Source organism: Mustela erminea, chromosome 12 (genome assembly GCF_009829155.1).
Source record: "Mustela erminea isolate mMusErm1 chromosome 12, mMusErm1.Pri, whole genome shotgun sequence".
NCBI lineage: Eukaryota > Metazoa > Chordata > Mammalia > Carnivora > Mustelidae > Mustela > Mustela erminea.
The window spans coordinates 36,225,280-36,246,933 of NC_045625.1; the positions used below are offsets into that span (position 1 = coordinate 36,225,280).

Below are 21,654 nucleotides of genomic sequence, written 5' to 3' on the forward strand. Positions count from 1 at the left end.
AAGCAGGCAGAGAGGCAGGCAGAGAAAGGAAGGGAAGCAGGTTCCCCGCTGAGCAGAGAGCCCCACTCACGGTTCGATCCCAGGACCCTGAGATCATGACCTGAGCTGAAGGCAGAGGCTTAACCCACTGAGCCACCCAGGTGCCCCTAGATTACATATTATTAATATGACTACTGTCCTGAATAAAGACAGTCACAGTATACTTCATTTCCACATGTTCAAAATATTCCTCATTTTCAACACCAAACACAAATACTATCTCTCCTACTAAACTTCCCAATTTTTTCCCCAAATACTATCAGTCAAAAATACTGTCTCTTTGTTCCAAATTACCAGAGCAGTTTTTATGTACCGCTTGCTTTCTTTCTCTCCCCTCACCCAGCTTTTATATCAAAATCTTAACTCCAATAATGAGCAAAAGCTCTTTAAGGACAGGATTCTTTTTTTTTTCCCATCATATCATTTCTCTAAAATTTGTTGAGTATAATTTTGCTAAGAAGTTCCTGAAACAATTCCTTTTTTTGGAACCTATAACACTCTTCCAAATAGCATAAATGCCTTTTTGCCACAAGACTTTCTTTAGTAACCCAACTAACAATTCCCTAAAGTAATTAGAAATCTGTGGGCCTTACATATAAAATTAGTTGATGCAATCTAATTATAGTAAAGCAATTTTGAGTTTAGGTGCCAATGCTACATATAACATATATGATTGACTTTTTACTTCAGTATTTTTCAAGAAGCAAGGGATTATCTGTGCCCAGTCCCTGAATGACTGGTCATATTAAAAGAGTCTAGACCACATGTAGTTGGCTCCATAAAACAAAAGTACCAATGGCCACTTCATTGGGACAACTATAGACAATGGAACTGGTGGTTGAAGGGCTAAGGTTCTTTGGGGACCCAAAGGCTGACAAAAGAAACCTACGCATCTTTCTTTGATGTCAGTATATAGCAAAAATATGTGACTCTCAATTTTTGTATTTAGCAAAGGAATTATCCTTTTCTTCCCCACTAGATCTCAGTAAGCAATATTAAAGCTTGCTTTTTTTTTTTATCAATCTTTTGTAAGTCTGTGTACTCTGTATAAAAGTCCACTAATTTAGAGGAACTCAAATGTTAGTCTTATTCAGATTAATCCAAATATAGATGGCATGTCAAGTATACTAGGCATGGGATGGGATGCCTGGGTGGCTCAGTGGGTTAAGCATCTGCCTTCGTCTCAGGTCAGGACCCCAGGGTCCTGGGATCGAGTCCTACATTTGGCTCCTTGCTCGGCGGGGAGCCTGCTTCTCCCTCTCCCTCTGCCTCTGCCTGCTGCTTCCCCTGCTTGTGCTCTCCCTCTCCTACAAATATATAAATAAAATATTTTTTTAAAAGTATACTGGGCACTGTGGAATACAAATTTTAAAATGAACCTCTTAAAGTGTCTGGGAAAATAAATGTAGAAACAGAAAGTTACAACACAAATGCTATATCAGAAATAAATATTACACTTCCTTGGAATGGGGTAGGATTATAGTGGTAATACTGAAAACAGCAAAAACAATAACTACAACTAACATTTTTGATAACACACTAACTGTACCTAATCTCTTAAATGCTCTCTTAATCCCTACAGAAACTTTCAGATAAGCAGCAGTATTATTTCCATGTTATAGATAAGGAAACTGGGTCTTAGAGGGGTTTAAACAACTTGCCCAAAGTTATATAGTAAAAGAGCTGGGACTCAAATTCAGGCAATCTGAATTCAAGATCTACCTATACTCTTAATCAATATGGTTAGACTGCCATTCTCATGGCCTGGATAGTATGGATAGGTATCCTTGTTAGATTCCTTCATTTTGAGTGGAAAAGACTTAAGGAATTTAGTAATTATTTCTTCCTTCAGACCTAGAGAACGGAAGGTTCAGTCAGTGCCTGTCGCGTATATATATATATTAGAAACCCTTCCTGAGGAACTGGATGAGGTGGTTAAAGAGGTAGAAGAACATTCCCATTCATGTTTTAATTGGATCTGGAGTCTTAAAACATACTTCTTTTGAAGCTCTTTTGAAGCTTTTCTGCCTGCCAATGTCGTTTTTCCAGGTATATTTTTGGGGTGGGAGGGAAGAGATGGGGAATAGAAACACTTTATACAAGAATCCTTCAGTATCAGAATATCAGTTCTTCTAATTCAGTAAATAGAACAGATTTTATTTTATTTTATTTTTAAAGATTTTATTTATTTGACAGACAGAGATCACAAGTAGGCAGAGAGGCAGGCAGAGAGAAAGGAGGAAGCAGGCTCCCCGTTGAGCAGAGAGCCCGATATGGGCTCTATCCCAGGACCCTGAGATAATGACCTGAGCCGAAGGAAGAGGCTTTAACCCACTGAGCCATCCAGGTGCCCCTAGAACAGATTTTAAAAGTGTAAGATATATAATGAGAAGTCACTGGAAGATCGGGGTAGACAGGCGACATGATCCGATTTACATTTTTAGAAGATAGCTCTGACTATTGTTTGGAGAATGTACCCCCAGAGAAGCACAAATGAGGGACACCTGGGTGGTTAAGTTGCTGCCTTAGGCTCAGGTCATCACAGGGTCCTGAGATCGAGCTCCATATTGAGCTCTCAATGGGGAGTCTGCTTCTCCCTCTCCCTCTGCTGCTCCCCCTGCTTGTGCTCACTCACACTCTTTCTCAAATTAATAAAATCTGTAAAAAAGGGGGTGCACAAATGAAAGAAAAAAGATACATTAGAAAGCTATTTCAGTAGTCCAGACAAGAGATGAGAGTACTTAATGTGCATTAATGTAGTAGAGGCAGAGATGGTGAAGAAAGATCTGTGAAAATAAATTCTGTGAAGGATTATGAATTTGCTTCTAGAGCCAAGGCAGAACAGATGAGCATTAACAGACTCTGATACACAGATGTTTTTCCATTTTCCTTCTTCATTTTTCATTCCTTCAATATCATTCATTCCTTCAATTTCATTCCTTCAACATGCCTACTATCAGGCAATGTGCCACATAACAGACTAAGAAAGAAAATGATACTGTCTCTGCCCTCAAGGATCTCAGAATCTAATAAGGCGATGCCCAGATTGTGTTTGACTCTATCACAGCTGAAGGACATTCTTCCTCCAGTTTCAGTATCAAAACAACAATTTCATTAGCATCCGGCCCCACGAAGGGCTCCTACAGTCAACTCTTTTTATTTTGAAATCCAACAAAAAATGAAAACAAAACAAAACAAAAAAACAGCAAAGGGGGATGCCTGGGTGGCTCCTGATTTTGGTTCAGGTCATAATCTCATGGTTGTGAGATGGAACCCTGCCTCAGGCTCTGCGCACAGCAGGGAATCTGTTTGAGATTCTCTGTCTCTGCCCACCCCCCCCACTCACATGCTCTCTGTAAAATAAATAAATCTGGGGTGCCTGGATGGCTCAATGGGCTAAGCATCTGCCTTTAGCTCAGGTCATGATCCCAGAGTCCTGGGATCCAGCCCGGCATCGGGCTCCCTACTCAGAGGAGAGTCCGCTTCTCCTTACCCCTCTGACTCTGCTGCTCTGCCCACGTGAGCTAGCTATCTGCATTTTTTTTTTTTTTGCAGATTTATTTTGTTTACTTTTTTAAAAATACTTTATTTATTTGACAAACAAAAAACTAGCAAAGGACCTAATATCTCAACTCAGTCCTGAATTATATGCTAGACCCATCTTCAACTTAACTTACAGGTTGGGACCTGTAACTGGGTTCCTTGGCTCCTTTCATTTCTTATTTTCAGGTATTCAACTCATTCCTACAATTTCTTGTACTTTTACTTTTTTTTTTTTAAGATTTTATGTATTTGACAGAGACAGAGAGAAGCTGACTCCCCACTAAGCAGAGAGCCCAATGTGGGGCTAGATCGCAGGCCTCTGAAATCATGACCTGAGCCAAAGGCAAACACTTAACCAACAGAGCCACCCAGACGCCCCTCCTTTTACTTATTTATTTTTTTTAGTTTTTAATTACAGTTGGTTAATATAATGTTACATGTTAGTTTCAGGTGTAAAATACAGTGATTCGACACTTTCATACATTACCCAATGCTCATCACAACAAGTGCACTCCTTAATCCCCATGACCTGTTTCACCCAACCCTCACCCCCACCACCTCCCTTTGGTAACCATCAGTTGTCCTCTATAGCTAAGAGCCTGTTCCTTGGTTTATCTTTTTCCCCTTTGATCCTTTGTTTCTGAAATTCCACAAGTAAGTGGAACCATATGGTATTTGTCTTTCTCTGACTTCTTTTACTTCATATTATACTCTCTAGTCCCATCTGTGTTGTTACAAATGTTAAGATTTCATTTTTTATGGCTGTCAAATACCTGTCTCTATGCCAAATACCACATCTTCTTTACCCACTTATCAATGGACACTTGGGTTATTTTCATATCTTGGCTACTGTAAATAATGCTGCTATAAACATGAGGTGCATGTATCACTTTGAATTAGTGTTTCTGTATTATTTGGGTAAATACCCAGTAGTGGAATTGCTGCCTCACAGACTAGTTTATTTTTAACTTTTTGGGATATTCTACACGTTCAAAGAAATTTCTCTAGCAACAAACTATAGAAATGATCCCTGAAAGTGCAGTCTTTATTTTTAACATTTTTGAAAAACTTACGTAGTGTCTTCCAGAGGGGCTGTACCAGTTTGCATTCCTGCCAACAGTATAAGGTTCCTTTTTTTTGCCCATGTCCTCACCAAACCTGCTGTTTGTGTTTTTTTAATTTAGCCATTTTGACAGGTGTGAAGTGCCATCTCATTGTGGTTTTGATTTGCATTTCCCTGATGAGCATCTTTTTACTGGTCTGTTGGCCTCACCCCACCAATCTGATGATTGATACTGCTTCTCTGAATCTAAATAAGCAGACTAAAAGAATTACAAAATTATGAAACCAGAAAGTGGTTATTTTATCATCTCTGTACTCTTTTGACACAGTACTAATAATGCCCTCTCTTTAGGAAACCCCTGTGGCCCATGGGATTTATGCAGTTCTATGGCCAGAAAAAAATAAGCAAGTACGTACTTGGGCCTAAACCTGTGAATACTGAGATTTCCTCAGATACCTACTTTCCTCACTGGAAAAGGAAAGCAGATAAAGAATCAAGGTAGAGGGGTGCCTGGGTGGCTCAGTGGATTAAAGCCTTCGGCTCGGGTGGCTGTCCCGGGATCAAGCCCTGCGTTGGGCTCTCTGCTCTGGGGAGCCTGCTTCCTCCTCTCTCTCTCTCTCTCTCTCTCTCTCTCTCTGCCTGCCTCTCTGCCTACTTGTGATCTCTGTCAAATAAATAAATAAAAATCTTAAAAAAAAAAATAAAATTTTTAAAAAAAGAATCAAGGTAGATATTAACCTGAATCATCTGCTGGATGTGTCTCTCTTACATCCCCTAATACAGTAAAAAAACATATAGATGGAGAGCACAGAAATGTTCAAGACAAAGGAACACCAAAAGGAGAAGAGTAAAATGGTAAGAACTTAGGAGAATGAATTCAAAGGAGGAATAACTAGCATAAACTCAACACTTAAAAACCAGCTTGGAGGAGTGCCTGGTGGCTCAGTTAAGCATCTGACCCGTGATTTCAGTTCAGATTGTGATCTCATGGGATCAAGCCCTGCACTGGACAACATGTCAGAGTCAGCCTGAGAGTCTCTCTATCTCCCTCTACCCCTCCCCCCACTTGCCACTCCCTCATGTACTCTCTAAAATAAAAATCTTTAAAAAAAAAAAAAAAAAGTTCGAATTCTAGGGTGTCTGGCTAGCTCAGTCCAAAGGGCATGAGACTCTTGATCTTGGGGTCATGAGCTGAGCCCTCACTGGGTGTAGAGATGACTAAAAAAACTGTAGAAAGTTCAAATGTTTTGCTTTTAACCTAGCAATTCCACATCTAGAAATGTATTATGGTTTTTTTTCTATTATGAAACTGGTATATAGTCATTGAAAACATCATAAAAGATTAACATTTTCCACAGTTCTACCATGTTAATCATTTTAACATTACTATGTACATATTTTTAGTCTTTTATCAATATATATTATTTTTGTTTTACTTAGCTAGTTTGGAATTTACAAGCTGTTTTTCCCCATTAACAATGTTTTATGAAACACTTTTCAATGTTACTAGATATTCATTTATAACATGATTTTTTTTAGCTGTTACGGACTGAATGTGTTCCCTCAATGTGATCATATTTGGAGGTGGGGCCTTTTAGGGTAATTAGGTTTAGATGAGGTCATGAGGGTAGGGTCCTCATACTGGGATTAGTATCCTTATAAGAAGAAAGCGAAAAGCTAGCTCTCTCCCTCTCTACCATAGGAGGAACAAAAGCAGCCACCGGCAAGCCAAGATGATGGCTTTCACCAAAAATTCAACCATGCTAGATACTCGAACTTGGACTTTCCAGCCTCCAGAATTGAGAAATATCAATGTCTGTTGTTTAAGCTACCCAGTCTATGGTATATTGTTGTAGTAGCCCAAGCTGAAACAGCTGCATAAATGGTATTTATACTGTTCACTCTTTCAGGACTTTTACCTTGCTTTCAATTATCAGATATTATTGTTATGGTGTGAATTATATTCCCCTAAAACTCAAATACTGAAGTCCTCACCCCAAGGAATTCAGAACATGACTTTATTTGGAAATAGGATCATGCAGCTATAACTAACTAAGATGAAGTCTTCAGAGTAGACCCTAATCCATTATGCCTGATATCCTTATAAAAGGGGAAGTTTGGACACAGAGACATGCATACCAGGAGAATACCATGTGAAAATAAGGCAGAGATGCTTCTCCAAGCCAAGGAATGCCACTGATTGCCAGAAAGCCAGCAGAAACTAGGGGACAGGCATGAAATAGATTCTCACGCAACCCTCAAAAGTATGCTGCAGACACCCTGATCTTGGACTTCAAGCCTCCAGAACTGTGAGACAAATTTCTGTTATTCAAGCCACTCACAGTTTGTGGGACTTCGTTGATGGCCCTAGAAAATTAATACAATTATAAATAACCATGGATGACTGTTCTCAAAGATAATAAGGGATATATAGGGCGCCTGGGTGGCTCAGTGGGTTAAGCCGCTGCCTTCGGCTCAGGTCATGATCTCAGAGTCCTGGGATCGAGTCCCGCATCGGGCTCTCTGCTCAGCGGAGAGCCTGCTTCCCTCTCTCTCTCTCTGCCTGCCTCTCCATCTACTTGTGATTTCTCTCTGTCAAATAAATAAATAAAATCTTTAAAAAAAAAAATAAATAAAAATAAATAAGGGATATATAAAAATTTCACTTTCTTAGGATAAAGTCCTAGAAGTAAAATTGCAGTAAAAAAAAAATACAGTTTAATGGCATATAATATATAATATCCCATTTGACTTGTATTTTCTCAAGAGGCTCTCCTTTAACTCTTCCCTAGGATCCCAGATGTGGTTAAGGCAAGAATTATTAGTCCCCTTTTACACACAGGGAAACAAGTTCAGGAAATTCACTAATGTGTCAGTAATCAAACCTAGCACTTTTTTTTTAAAAGATTTTATTTTTAAAGTAATCTCTACACCCAACATAGGGCTCAAATTTTACAATCCCAAGATCAAGAGTTGCATGCTCTACCGACTGAACCAGCCAGGTACCCCAAATCCAGCATTCTTTTCAACAGACTAGCGCAGCACTGACCAGTATGGTAGCCAACAACCCCAAAGGGATACTTAAATTAACCAAAATCAAATTAAAGATTCAGTCCTTAGGTCATACTAGCCACAGTACAAAATCTGGATAGCTTCATCTGACTAGCGGCCACCATACTGAAAGAGCAACAACGTGGAACATTTTCATCCCTGCAGAAAGTTCTATTCCACAGCACTGGACTAGAACATACTGAGAATCTATAATGCAGCCTTATAATGCTTGGCACAACAGATCTTTGAGTAAGTACTACAAGTAGTAAACCAGGATCATCAAGAAATTGCTTTATGATGATGTAGCAAATGACATATGTAACATAGTAAAGGCAGGAGCCAAGACATACTGAAGCATAACTATAACAAAAGTCTATCTGAAAAACTACAGGAGCCTCTTAAGGGTAATCACAAATACTGTGACTCATGCTTGTACAGCAATGGGCAAATAACATGCACAGGAAGGAGATAGATTCATACAAAGAAATATGTCTATGTTGAAGCTTTGGTTCCTTATCATGGAAATACATCCACTAATTCTACTTGATATATTTTTACCTATGTCTACATTGAACTAAAATCTTACTAGAGGGGCACCCAGGAGCTCAGCTGGTTAAGCATTTATTTGCCTTCAGCTCAGGTCAGGATCCTGGGATCCTGTGTCAGACTCCCTGCTCAGCAGAGTTTGCTTCTCCCTCCCCCACTCCCCCCAGTTCAGGCACTCATGTGTGCTCTCTCTCTCTCAAATGAATAAAATCTAAGAGGAAGAAAGGAAGGGAGAGAGGGAGGGAGGGAAGAAGGTTGAAAGATCTTATTGGAAAGCCTAGAAGATCACCTAAGTAGGTTAAGCCCTCATTTGTAGAAAACTCATTATTCTCTAGACCATAAAACAATGTGCTATTTTTAATAGATATCACTGAGTGTTTTATCAGTGTCATGAATTGGGTACTATTTTTTTTTTATATTTTATTATTTGACAGACAGAGATCACAAGTAGGCAGAGAGGCAGGCAGAAAGAGAGGAAGGGAAGCAGGCTCCCCACTGAGCAGAGAGCCCGATGAGGGACTCGATCCCAGGACCCTGAGATCATGACCCGAGCTGAAGGCAGAGGCTTCAACCCATTGAGCCACCCAGGCGCCCCTTGGGTACTAAATTTTTTAAGGAACTGTGTTTTTTATTTCAATATTTAAAACATACAGGGAGGGGCACCTGGGTGGCTCAGTGAGGTAAGCCTCTGCCTTCAGCTCAGGTCATGATCCCAGCCAGGCTCCTGGGATGGAGCCCTGCATCGGGCTCTCTTGCTAGGCAGGGAGCCTGCTTTCCCCCTCCCTCTCTGCCTGCCTCTCGGCCTACTTGTGATCTGTGTCTGTCAAATAAATAAATAAAATCTTAAAAAAAAAAAAATACAGGAAAAAACAAAAAAGATTTAAGACCACCCATATACCTAACAGCCAAACTGGCCAGACCATTATTTTGCCATATTTGATTCAGATTTTTTTTCTCTCCAGTATTTATTACAGATACAACTAAAATCCCTACTTAATTCCATTCCTTGCCTCCCTTTAAGTATCCATCATCCTGACACTAATATGTATCATTCCAGTCCAAATTTTTATATTTGTATCCATAAACAATATATGGTACTGTTTTTCAATGATTTTAAGTGTTAAATATATGGTGTTGGGGAAACTGGGTGGCACAGTCTGTTAGGTGTCCAACTCAGTTTCCACTCTGGTCATGATCTCAGGGCCGTGGGATCTGCTGCTTCCAGTTGGCAACGGGAGAAGAATTAGGCACAAACAATTCAGCTGCAAGAGACTGAGAGCATTCGAAAAGGACTGCTGCCTGACGCAACTCCACTGTCTCACTTTTATTGGATAGAAACAATAGCCAACAGAAAGACTGATGAAGGTCAAACGTTAGTTAGTCACGTCTTGCATGCAAGCAAGGAGTAGGCTAAAGTTTATAGTTAAACAAGCACATTCAAAGGACTCATCTAACAACGGGCGCTTCTGGGAAGAGAAAGGAGCGATAACGGAAAAGGGAAGCAGGCAGTTTTCATTCCACCCTGAGCTGACCAGACGTTCCGGGGTGCTCGGCTTCCCTGAAGCAGGCGGTGTTCCGCCTTGAGTGAGCCGGGCATCCCCAGCTGCCCACCTTCACGGTCGTATATCGTCCTTCTCTCCAAAGACCTATTGCCAGTATATGTATTTCTTAAGGCCATATCTAAATGTGCTTGGTAACTAGTAAAATCCTCCAGGGGTTACAGTTTGAGTAACAAATTGTTCCGAGGGGCAGCAGCAGGATCAAGCACTTCGTAGGGCTCTATGCTCACTGTGAAGTTAGCTTTGGATTTTCTCTCCCTATGCCTCTGCCCCCCAGTCATGAACACTCTCACACTCTTTCTCTCTCTCTCTGATAGATGAATCTTGACCAAAAAAACCAAAAATTAAAAGTTAAAAAAAAAAAAAATATATATATATATATATGGTTTTTGGTATATATATATATATATATATATATATACATACACACACACAAACACACCAAATATATATTTTTTAATTTTTATTTTTTTGGTATATATATATATACACACACCAAATATATATATATTTACATATAAATATATATGTACATACATATATATACACACCAAAAATATATATTATATATAAAAAACAAAATTTTAAATTAAAAAACAAAAATTAAAAATTAAAATATATATATATATAATGTCATACTGTAATCTGTCTGCAACTTGCTTTTCTACCCATTTTGATATGAAGTCAATCATTATTGATAAATAAAGTTTAGTGTATTTTTTTTTTATTCTTTTAACTTAGTTAAGTTTAGCATTTCATTTGATTAACACATCACATTATCCACATTTGATTAACATAGCATGCATGGGACTTTTAAGATGTTTAAGTTCTTGCCATTATAAACAATGCAGCAATCAACATCCTCCCGCATGTCTCCCTTGACACAACCACAAGAATTGAAAACCCTAGGCTGTATCATACTCTTATCTTCACGTTTTCTAGGCATTGCCCAATTGCACTCCAAGTGGTCATAGAAACTTACACTCCCACCTACCGTGTATGAGTTCCCAAAACAATACTTTCCCAAAACCTTTCTGTGTCAAGTAATTTTCTAAATTTGAAGTAAAAATCCAATTTTTATTTTATAGCTCTTGGAACAAAGACCAAATCTGTATAAACACAACAAAATACAAGAAAGCCAAAATCTCCAATACGATTTCTCCATCTTTCTCTCAGTGTCTATCTATCTATGTTAGGCACTTAATCCTAATGACCATTTAGGAAAATATTTTTTAAATGTTTATGGTAAGAAATATATCTTACAATGCAACAAAGTTCCCATATGCTTACCCACATATGTATTATATACATGTATATATTATGAAACAAAAGTCTCACAAAATAGCATTTTCCCTTATTAAATGCAACTCTTTGTTTATGTATCTTTTTCTCCTTTCACATGCTAAACTTATTTCAGAACTAATGAATCAGGCCTACAGTTCAAAAAAATACTGCTATAGAGTGTATAATTTCCACTTTACAGATTAACTAAAACAGAAATGTTAAGTAACTTGTCCAAGGTCTCAGACTTAAAACAGTGATATCTGAAACTCAAATCCATATTCAAAAGCCTATACTTGTGGTCTGCAGCTTTCTCCCTGCAACATTAATGCCAAAATCACACCAAATAAACAGCCAACTCTTTAATTTATGCCCACATAAACCAAGACAAAGACAAATAAATTCTGTAAAAATACGGTGCTATAGAGTAATAAAAAAATCAAAGTTGCAAATAAGTAATATACCTATGATGACCATTCATACACATTTCTTGAAAATATCACTGCAAAGCCTCTACTTGACTTCATAGCTATTTATCATAACTTAAATAGAATATTATTATAGAATACATAAATTTGCTACTCAGTCCTTGAAAAAAGTTTCTGCAAGAATCAACAAGATTTACTACCTATAAGCATCTTCTCAAACCAAAAGAAAAACAAGTACTTACGTCAAACTTCAACTAACAAAGCCGATGACTAATTCTAAAGTAAACACAGTCTAGGTTATAACTGAGTACATACAAGTGCTCAAATATATCTTTTTTAAATGTTTTCTAAATAAATAAACCTTAGATGGAATAGAGTTTATATTAATATACAATCAGATTTCTATGGTAACTACTTATCAGAAATAATTCAAGCTTAGTTATACATGGACTGCACAAGGTCAGTCCAGCCATTTAGCCACCTAATTCCTTCATTAGGCAACTGTTTTACAGGCTATCCTGAAGTATAAAGAAAAATCAGGACATTATTTAATTCACTTAGCTTAATGTTATAACTTTAATAACTAAAACCATTATAATAATATACCTTATCTTGCTCATAACTCCTAACTATTTCTTGGTCTTTATTAAAATCCAGTAGGCCCTTATTAAAATCCAGTAACTATCCTACAGAGAAGCCCACAGGATAATTGTTGATACATACATATATTAAAACAAATCATATGTTTATTGAACATTACTTATCCTGTAAAAGGTTCCCAGGTCCTTTAAGATGCTAAACTAGGGACACCTGGGTGGCTCAGTCAGTTAAGTGTCTGCCTTCAGCTCAGGTCCTGATCCCAGAGTCCTGGGATCGAGTCCCACATCAGGTTCCTTGCCCAGTAGGGAGCCTGTTTCTCCCTCTGTGCCTACTCTGCCTACAGCTCTCCATGCTCTTCCGCTCTCTGACAAATAAATAAACTTTAAAAAAAAAAAAAAAGAGGGGCACCTGGGTAGCTCAGTGGGTTAAGCCTTTGCCTTCGGCCCAGGTCATGATCTCAGGGTAGTGGGATCAAGCCCAATGTCGGGCTCTCTGCTCAGCAGGGAGCCTTCTACCCCTACCTCCTCTGTCTGCCTCTCTGTCTGCTTGTGAGCTCTTTCTGTCAAATAAATAAATAAAATCTTAAAAAAAAAATACTAAAACTAGCTACAAGCTAGAACTCAAGTCACACACACAGGGTGGAGAGGAATGCACACATCTGTGTGTGTCTCTGTGTGGCTTTATTTTTTTTTATTTAATTTTTTATTTTTTTATAAATATACAATGTATTATTAGCCCCAGGGGTACAGGTCTGTGTGGCTTTATTTTTTATGTTTAGGTCAGATTAATACCTTGAAATGTTGATGCTGTATAAATATTATAAATAAAATTCAAAGGCAAACAATAAAATGTATATGTTATTTACAAGTACTATATACAAATATGTCATTAACATACTGATTAATCATTAACAGATCAAAATATTAATAATTAATGATAATATATAAAGACCACTTACAAATCAATATTAAACACTAATATAAAAAACAGGCAAAAAACACGAATAGATGATTCACAAAAAAGATAAATGAATTTCTACTCTAACATGAAAATGAAACTTTATACATGTACAAAATACACTTAGAAAAATTCATGAAATTTACAGTAAAAAAAATTAAGTATCAGTAATAGAGACAGAAAACTGGATGCTGGTGAGGGTTTAAGGAGATGAGCACTCTTACACACAACTCATGAAAATATAAATTGGTATGAGGTATTACGTAAAACAAAATCCTTTTCTACAGAGTAGTTTGACAAATTGTAAAAGATCCTTAAAAAACACTCATTTGGGGTGCCTGCGTGGCTCAGTCATTAAGCGTCTGCTTTCGCTCAGGCCATGATCCCAGGGTCCTGGGACTGAGCCCTACATCAAGCTCCCTGCTCAGCGGGAAACGTGCTTCTTCTCCCTCTCCCACTCCCTCTGCTCCTATTCCCTCTCTCCATGTCTCTGTCTCTTTATCAAATAAATAAATAAAATCTTAAAAAAAAATACTCATTCATTGAGGTTTAATAATCTCAACTTCTGGGACTTTGTCCTTGAGATATATAGAAATACAACCAGAAATTTATTGACAAGAATTTTTTAAAGTTTTTATTTTTTTTTGTAAGATTTTATTTATTTATTCGTCAGAGAGAGAAAGCACAAGCAGGCAGAGTGGCAGACAGAGGCAGAGAGAGCCAGCCAGGCACCCCTTGACAAGGATTTTTTTTTCTTTTTAGTGATTTTTAGTAGCTTACCTCCCTTCTTTAGTTGCAACAAAGCATATATAGACTTAGATCTCAAGAAATATAGGAAAGCAAGTTTTCTGGACATTATAAAATAGCATTCACAGATCATAGCAAGAAATACCTGTTATCACTTTGACTCTAGACTACAGTACTGACTCTAGACTGCAGTACTGCTAGAAATGGCTGGATCATTCCAACCAGAGCAACAGATACTGACACCACAAAGACTTGTTTGGCACCATCCTCTAATATCAAATATTGGTACCTCATTTCATTTCAGTGACTTATTGTGGTTTATTTCATTACAGTGATCTCTAAATGGTGAGAAAATTAGATTAATACAGCAATTAATACATGCCCTTGTCTATTTTATTTTTCATATACTTTCTCAAATAGCTTAAAAGAGAGGAGCCTCATCAGAGACAGAAGTAAAGGAGAAGACTTATCAAATTCTAATCTATATGATAATATCCCATCCAAAAAGAAATTATCCAAAAAGAAATCAGGGTAAATTTTACAAAAGTAGAATACAATTTTATGTAAAAGAAAAAAGTTCGTATATACACATGCCCTATACAAAAGACCAGTGGAATTATTTTTATTTTTCTCTTGATGATTTATTTCCCAAAATTTCTGAAGTGCACATATATCACCCATATGAGAAAAAATAATGGTCACCAAAGAGCATTCCCTTGTCATTCCCCAGATGAAATCTATTCTATTTCAGTTGTTCCTCTATAACGTTACTTATATTCTGTCCGGTGTCAGGCATATTCTCTCATATTTGTCTTCTCTGTTAGAGTGCAAACTAGTTGGAGGATGAACCACATCTGTTTTTATCTTTGTAAGGAACACAATATGATGTATACTTTTTAAAGTCTTAATATGTATTCCCTAAGGCAGCTTTATGCTTCAGCTGAAATCAGGCATATGGAGCTAACTTGAAAGAGAGCACTTAGTCTCTTGAATAAACTATTGGATTGGCAGCAACAAAAACTCTCAAAGATAAACAGATAGATAGACAGATAGAATGCATATACCAATATGAAAGTTCTCTTAACTAGGTATATTCAAGAGCATCTGGGTGGCTCAGTGGGTTAATTAAGCCTCTGCCTTCAGCTCAGGTCATATCTCAGGGTCTGGGATTGAGGCCAGAATGGGGCTGTCTGCTCAGTGGGGAGCCTGCTTCCCCTAGAGCTCTCTCTGCTGCCTCTCTGCCTGCTTGTGACCTCTCTCGGTGAAATAAATAAATAAAACCTTTAAAAATTAGGTATATTCAAAACCAGTATCATTTGCCTAAGGTCAGCAAACCAGCACCTTGCCAGACCTAAACAAGTAGGAAAGTCTACAGTTGTTGTTGTTGTTGTTGTTTTAAGATTTTATTTATTTATTTGACAGAGAGAGATCACAAGCAGGCAGAGAGGCAGGCAGAGAGAGAGGAGGAAGCAGGCTCCCTGCTGAGCAGAGAGCCCGATACGGGGCTCGACCCCAGGACCCCAAGATCATGACCTGAGCCGAAGGCAGCGGCTTAACCACTGAGCCACCCAGGCACCCCGAAAGTCTACAGTTTTAACCTGAGTTGTCTTGGTATAGAATGTTCCAATATAACGATTACCTTTCTCATTTTACATGAAAGGCTGCTGTATTTCAGTGAGAGCCCAATTAATTCCCAACTAGTTCTTATATCTTAGATCAGGCTTTAATTTTTTTTTTTTTAAGACTTTATTTTGAAGGGGCACCTGGGTGGCTCAGTGGGTTAAAGCCTGTCTGCCTTTGGCTCGGGTCATGATCCCAGAGTCCTGGGATTGAGCCTCACATCAGGCTCTCTGCTCAGCGGGGAGCCTGCTTCCTCCTCTCTCTCTCTCTCTCTGCCTGCCTCTCTGCCTACTTGTGATCTCGATCTGTCAAATAAATAAATAAAATCTTTAAAAAAAAAAAAAAGATTTTATTTTAGAGAGAAAGAGCACGTACATAGGACCCAGGGGAGGAGCGGGGGTCGGCGGGGCGGGGGGGGGGGGGGGGGACCTCAGCCAGACTCCATACTGAGCATGGAACCCCATGGGGGCTCAATCCCACAATCCCGAGATCATGACCCAAGCCAAAACCAAGAGTCAGTAGTTTAAATGACTGAGCCACCCATGTGCCCCTTAGGTCAGGCTTTATGAATATTTCCAGCTCCTAAACTTTTCAGAATAATTATACCCACCGGTCTGTACTATCTGAGTCTTTTTTAAAACTACATAGTATTTTTTTATCTGTCAATCTGACCCTCACTCCAATCCAGTAAAACTGATATGTGTATTATCTCTTCCATTTGACACATGATTCTAAATGAAGTTAAAAGATTAATAGATAACATTTTAGTCATTACCCAGTGAGACTCAAAACAGGGTTCTCCTGAATCCAAAATCCTGGATTTTCCATTATACCACATATCATCCCAAGAATAAAAGGAATATAAGTTGTAAACACTATTACATCAGAGCCATAATGAACTCTCCAATCTATAAAACACATGTTATTATACTGCCCCGAATACATCCTAGGCAAACAGAAACCACAGCTATAGTGACACTGATTCAGAGGCAAGAGTGCACCAAGCTATTCTCCCCTAACCATTATTTATATAGATTTTTTCATGTTCCAAAGCATTATCCTGTATTATTAATTTCAGCATATACTAAGGCTAAAAAGATCTAAATTCAGCTTTACAGGATATTAACATAGTAACTTCTGTGAGTCCAGTGCCCTCATCTATAAAAAGAAAGTAAATATAAACAAGATTATTAGAATTAAATTATTTTTTTTTGAGATTTTTATTTACTTATTTGACAGAGAGAGACACACACACACACACAGAGAGAGAACACAACCCGGGGAGTGGGAAAGGAGGAAACAGACCTCACTCTGAGCAGGGAGCCTGTCGAGGGGCTCAATCCCAGGACCCTGGGATCAGGACCTGAGCCAAAGGCAGACGCTTGACCACGAAGCCATCCAGGCACCCCCAGAATTAAATTGTTAATGTTTACCTACTTTCTGGCAAGCAGCTTGGCAAAGAGAAAAAGGCTCAATAAATGTTAGCTTCAGTATGTCACTGATTCTAAGACAGTGGGACATTTTCTCATTTAACAACTGAAATCAAAACGTATCTTAAAATCAATTATGTAGGTCCCCCCCCCAAAGATTACACACAGATGACCAACACATAAAAGATGCTCAACTAATCACCAAAAAAATGAAAGTAAAAAATGATGCGATATCACATCAAACCAGTCAGAATGGCTACTGTGAAGAGAAGAAATAACAAGTGTTGAAGAGGATGTGAAGAAGGAACCCTTCTGCACTGTTGATGGAAATGTAAATTGGTACAATCATTGTGGAGAACAATAATGGAAGTTCCACAAAAAATTAAAAATAGAAATACCATATGACCCAGTAATTCTGCTACTGGGTATTTACACAAAGAAAACAAAAACTCTAATTCAAAAAGATATATGTGGGGCTCCTGGGTGGCTCAGTGGGTTAAGCCTCTGCCTTTGGCTTGGGTCAAGATCTCAGGGTCCTGGGATCGAGCCCTGTGCATCGGGCTCTCTGCTCAGCGGGAGCCTGCTTCCCCCCTCTCTGTGTCAAATGAATAAATAAAATCTTTAAAAAAAAAAAAAAGATGGGGCGCCTGGGTGGCTCAGTGGGTTAAGCTGCTGCCTTCGGCTCAGGTCATGATCTCAGGGTCCTGGGATCGAGCCCCGCATTGGGCTCTCTGCTCAGCCGGGAGCCTGCTTCCTCCTCTCTCTCTCTCTGCCTGCCTCTCTGCCTACTTGTGATCTCTGTCTTGTCAAATAAATAAATAAAATCTTTAAAAAAAAAAAAAAGATAAATGCATTCCCATGTTTACTGAAGCATTATTTACAATAGCCAAGATACAGAAGCAACCCAAATGTCCATGAATAGATAAATGGATAAAGAAGATGTGGTGTGTATATATATACAATGGACTATTACTTGGCCATAAAAAAAGAGTAAGACTTTGCTATTTGTGGCAAGATATATGGACCTGAGGGTATTAGGCTAAGTGAAATAACTAAGAGAAAGACAGAAACCATATGATTTCAGGTATATGTGGAATATTTTTAAAAAATTACAAACAACAAGAGAAAATAAACAGACTCTTAAGTACAGAGAACAAACTGGTGGGGAAGGAAGGAGGTAGGATGGGCAAAATGGGTGAAGGAGATGAAGGAAAGTGGGAAGTATAGGCTTTCAGTCATAGAATGAATAAGTCACAAGGATGAAAGGCATAACATAGGGAATATAGTCAATGGTACTGTAATAGCAGTGCATGGTGACAGATGGTAGCTACACTTGTGATAATCACAGAATATATAGATTTGTTGAATCACTATGCTGTATACCCGAAACTAATATATCATTGTGCAGCAACTACACTTAAACTAAAAAAAAAAAAAATTAAAGCAAAAAAAAGTCAAAGATGTGTTGTGGTTCAATCAATAATATCTCTTTCTTTTTTTTTTTTAAAGATTTTATTTATTTATTTGTCAGGCATAGAGGGAGAGCGAGCGAGTGAGCACAGGCAGACAGAGAGGCAGGCAGAGGGAGAAGCAGGCTCCCTGCCGAGCAAGGAGCCCGATGCGGGACTCGATCCCAGGACGCTGGGATCATGATCTGAGCCGAAGGTAGCCGCTTAACCAACTGAGCCACCCAGGCGTCCCAATAATATCTCTTTCTTAATGGTACATAAAATAATGGTGTGTCTTACACTCTCTGGCTTCTTACAGTCAATGAAACATAGTATATATAAGTAAATGTTCACCCTGACACCATTCCTCCACCCAACAGATCCACAAAGAATCTACACACCTCTAACCATGATCTACCTAGTCATATGTCCTACTGTAAAACATGGACTGCAAGCCCCTCAAATTTAACTTGTCCAAACCAAAATCATCTCCCCCAAAACTGTTGATCTTTGTTTCATATTCCAATTAATGACACCACAATGAAATGCCTGACTCCACTTTTACCTCCTTCCTCCCCCAGCTAAGTAAGGCCTTTCCTGTCTCTCACGTGGAATCAATCACTTCATTTCTACACTCCATTTTATTTTGTACCTCTGTTTTAGAAATTACCAAAATGTATCCTGCAACATATTTAGTTGTATACATGACTATCTCCCCATCTTGGCTGTTTCTTAAAGCCCATTTCTTACTCACTTTTATATACTCAGGGTGACTAGTTCAATGCCTCACCCATAGTTAAGTGTTCAATAAATGTTTATAGAACTGATCACACCCTCTTTGTTTTTAAATTTCAAAATACTTAAGCCTCTATGGAGAAAAAATTGGACTATCCAAAAGTAAAAGTTATTATAACTTACAAAGGACTTTCCCACATATGCTCTCATTTAGAATTTAATTCTCAACTCAATGAGGTACATTGACCAGAGAATAACATTTCATTTTCAGCTGATAATCTTGCATCCCACTCACAGGGAAATCATTCATCATCTTTCCTTTACCCCCTTCTCATCCTGACCTTCCCCTTCGGGAAGAGGCACTCAACCCTTCTCTTTATTGTAATTCTCTCTGTTAAGAGGCACTCAACCCTTCTCTTTATTGTAATTCTTCTGAATGAGCCTATACTTGCTAATTCCACTTGGTTTCCCAAATACTCCTGGAATCACTGTAATATGATGCCTACTCTCCTACTACTCTAATGAAACTGCTCTAGTTTTCAAATCCAGTGACCTTGGTTTGTTCATCCTCAACCAGTCTCATTCATCTTTTTCATCCAATCATTTCTTTCTTGAAATTCCCTCTACTCCAAGCTTCAGGTACTGACACAGCATTCTCAATTTTCCTGTAGTTCTGACTAGTTATCGACTCCTTCTGCCCATTGCTTTAGCTAAAGCATTAGCTTATTTTTCTCCTCTTTTATCCTCTATACAGACAGGCAATTTTATTCAAGCAAATGGCTTTATACTACCAAATACCTATAACTCCAAAGTAATATATCTAACAAGACTTCTCAAGCTATATACATTTTCAGGTACTATTTTCAAGGGTCATCTTGCAAGGAGATTACTGATACTTTTATCTCAACATATCTTAAACGTAATTTACTCTATAGACATCATAAACTAAACTGAACCTAACAACTCTTTTCTCCTCTGTATCTTCTTCCTTGATTGAGAAATCTAGGATGACTTCCAGCTTCATGACTTAGATGAATAGATGGCATAAAGCTGAATGAGAACCACGAATACTATTTTTATAGTAAAATAAGTACTCATTCTAGGCCTGGGATAGTGCTAATCATTGTCACAACAATTATCTCAGCAACACTTTGCTAATATTTTCACCATCTCTAGTACTACCACCCTAGTCCAAGTCACCATCTATCTCTTACCTGGATGCTCCAAGTGGGCCCCTGCTTCCAGTGTTGCTTCCGACCCCAGTTTATTCACCACAAACTTGCCATTTGTAAAACATAAATCAAAGCACTGATCTTGCTAAAGGCCACTGAATTAGGTCTAATGCAGTTTATAATAACATCAAACTTCTGGGGCACCTGGGCAGTTTAGTAGGTTTAGCATCTGCCTTTGGCTCAGGTCATGATCCCGGGGTCCTGGGATGGAGCCCCCTCATTTGGCTCCTCGATCAGTGAGGAGACTGCTTCTCCCTCTCTCCGTCCCCCCCACCCCCCCACTATGGCTTGTGCTCTCTCTCTCAAATAAATAAAATCTTAAAAAAAAAAAAAACCCCACAAACTCAGGGCGACTGGGTGGCTCAGAGGGTCAGCTCGAGCCATGATTCCAGGGTCCTGGGATTGAGCCCCACGTCAGGCTCTCTGCTCGGCAGGGAGCCTGCTTCCTCTTCTCTCTCTCTCTGCCTGCCTCTCTGCCTATTTGTGATCTGTCTGTCAAATTTTAAAAAAAAAAAAAATCTTTTAAAAAAATTTAAAATAAAAAATAAATCAAACTTTTTAGTACAAACTACAGGACCATGTATGATTTAGTCCAGCCTACCTGTCACCCTAACTTCCAATAATTCCTTCTTTTTGTCCTTCCCCTCAAAATATTTGCTTCCAACTCCCTTTGCTTAAAAAACTTACCTCAGGGGCGCCTGGGTGGCTCAGTGGGTTGAAGCCTCTGCCTTCGGCTCGGGTCAAGATCCCAGGGTCCTGGGATTGAGCCCCACAACGGGCTCTCTGCTCAGCAGGGAGCCTGCTTCCTCCTCTCTCTCTGCCTGCCTCTCTGCCTACTTGTGATCTCTGTCAAATAAATAAATAAAATCTTAAAAAAAAAAAAAAAAAAAAACCTTACCTCAGATCTCTGACTGATGATTCCTTCCATCATTCAGGTCTCAGCCCATATGCCACCACCCTAGTGAGGCCTTCCTGGACAATCCTATTTCAAATAATTCTTCTACTCAAATCACTCTTGGTCCCTTATCTTACTTTCGTCACTACAGGTATCGTTATCCCAGAGTTAATTATTCATTTATTTTATTTCTGTATCTTCCATTAATAGAATGAAACTCCATTAAAAACAGGGACTTAAGGGGCGCCTAGGTGGCTCAGTGGGTTAAGCCACTGCCTTCCGCTCAGGTCATGATCTCAGGGTCCTGGGATCCAGTCCCACATCAGGCTCTTTGCTCAGCAGGGGGACTGCTTTCCTCCCTGTCTCTCTGCCTGCCTCTCTGCCTACTTGTAATCTCTCTCTGTCAAATAAATAAATAAAATCTTTAAAAAAAGAACAAAAAACCGGGACTTAAGGAGCACCTGGCTGGTTCAGTCAGCA

General features: G+C 38.7%; 1 protein-coding gene and 1 pseudogene across 7 annotated transcripts in view; both read right to left on the reverse strand.

Moving 5' to 3' along the window:
* UNC13B (unc-13 homolog B) overlaps positions 1-21,654 on the reverse strand; it is a 233,267-nt gene that overhangs the window by 194,428 nt on the left and 17,185 nt on the right. The window lies entirely within an intron of this gene.
* Positions 4,531-4,628, reverse strand: LOC116571274 (annotated as a pseudogene).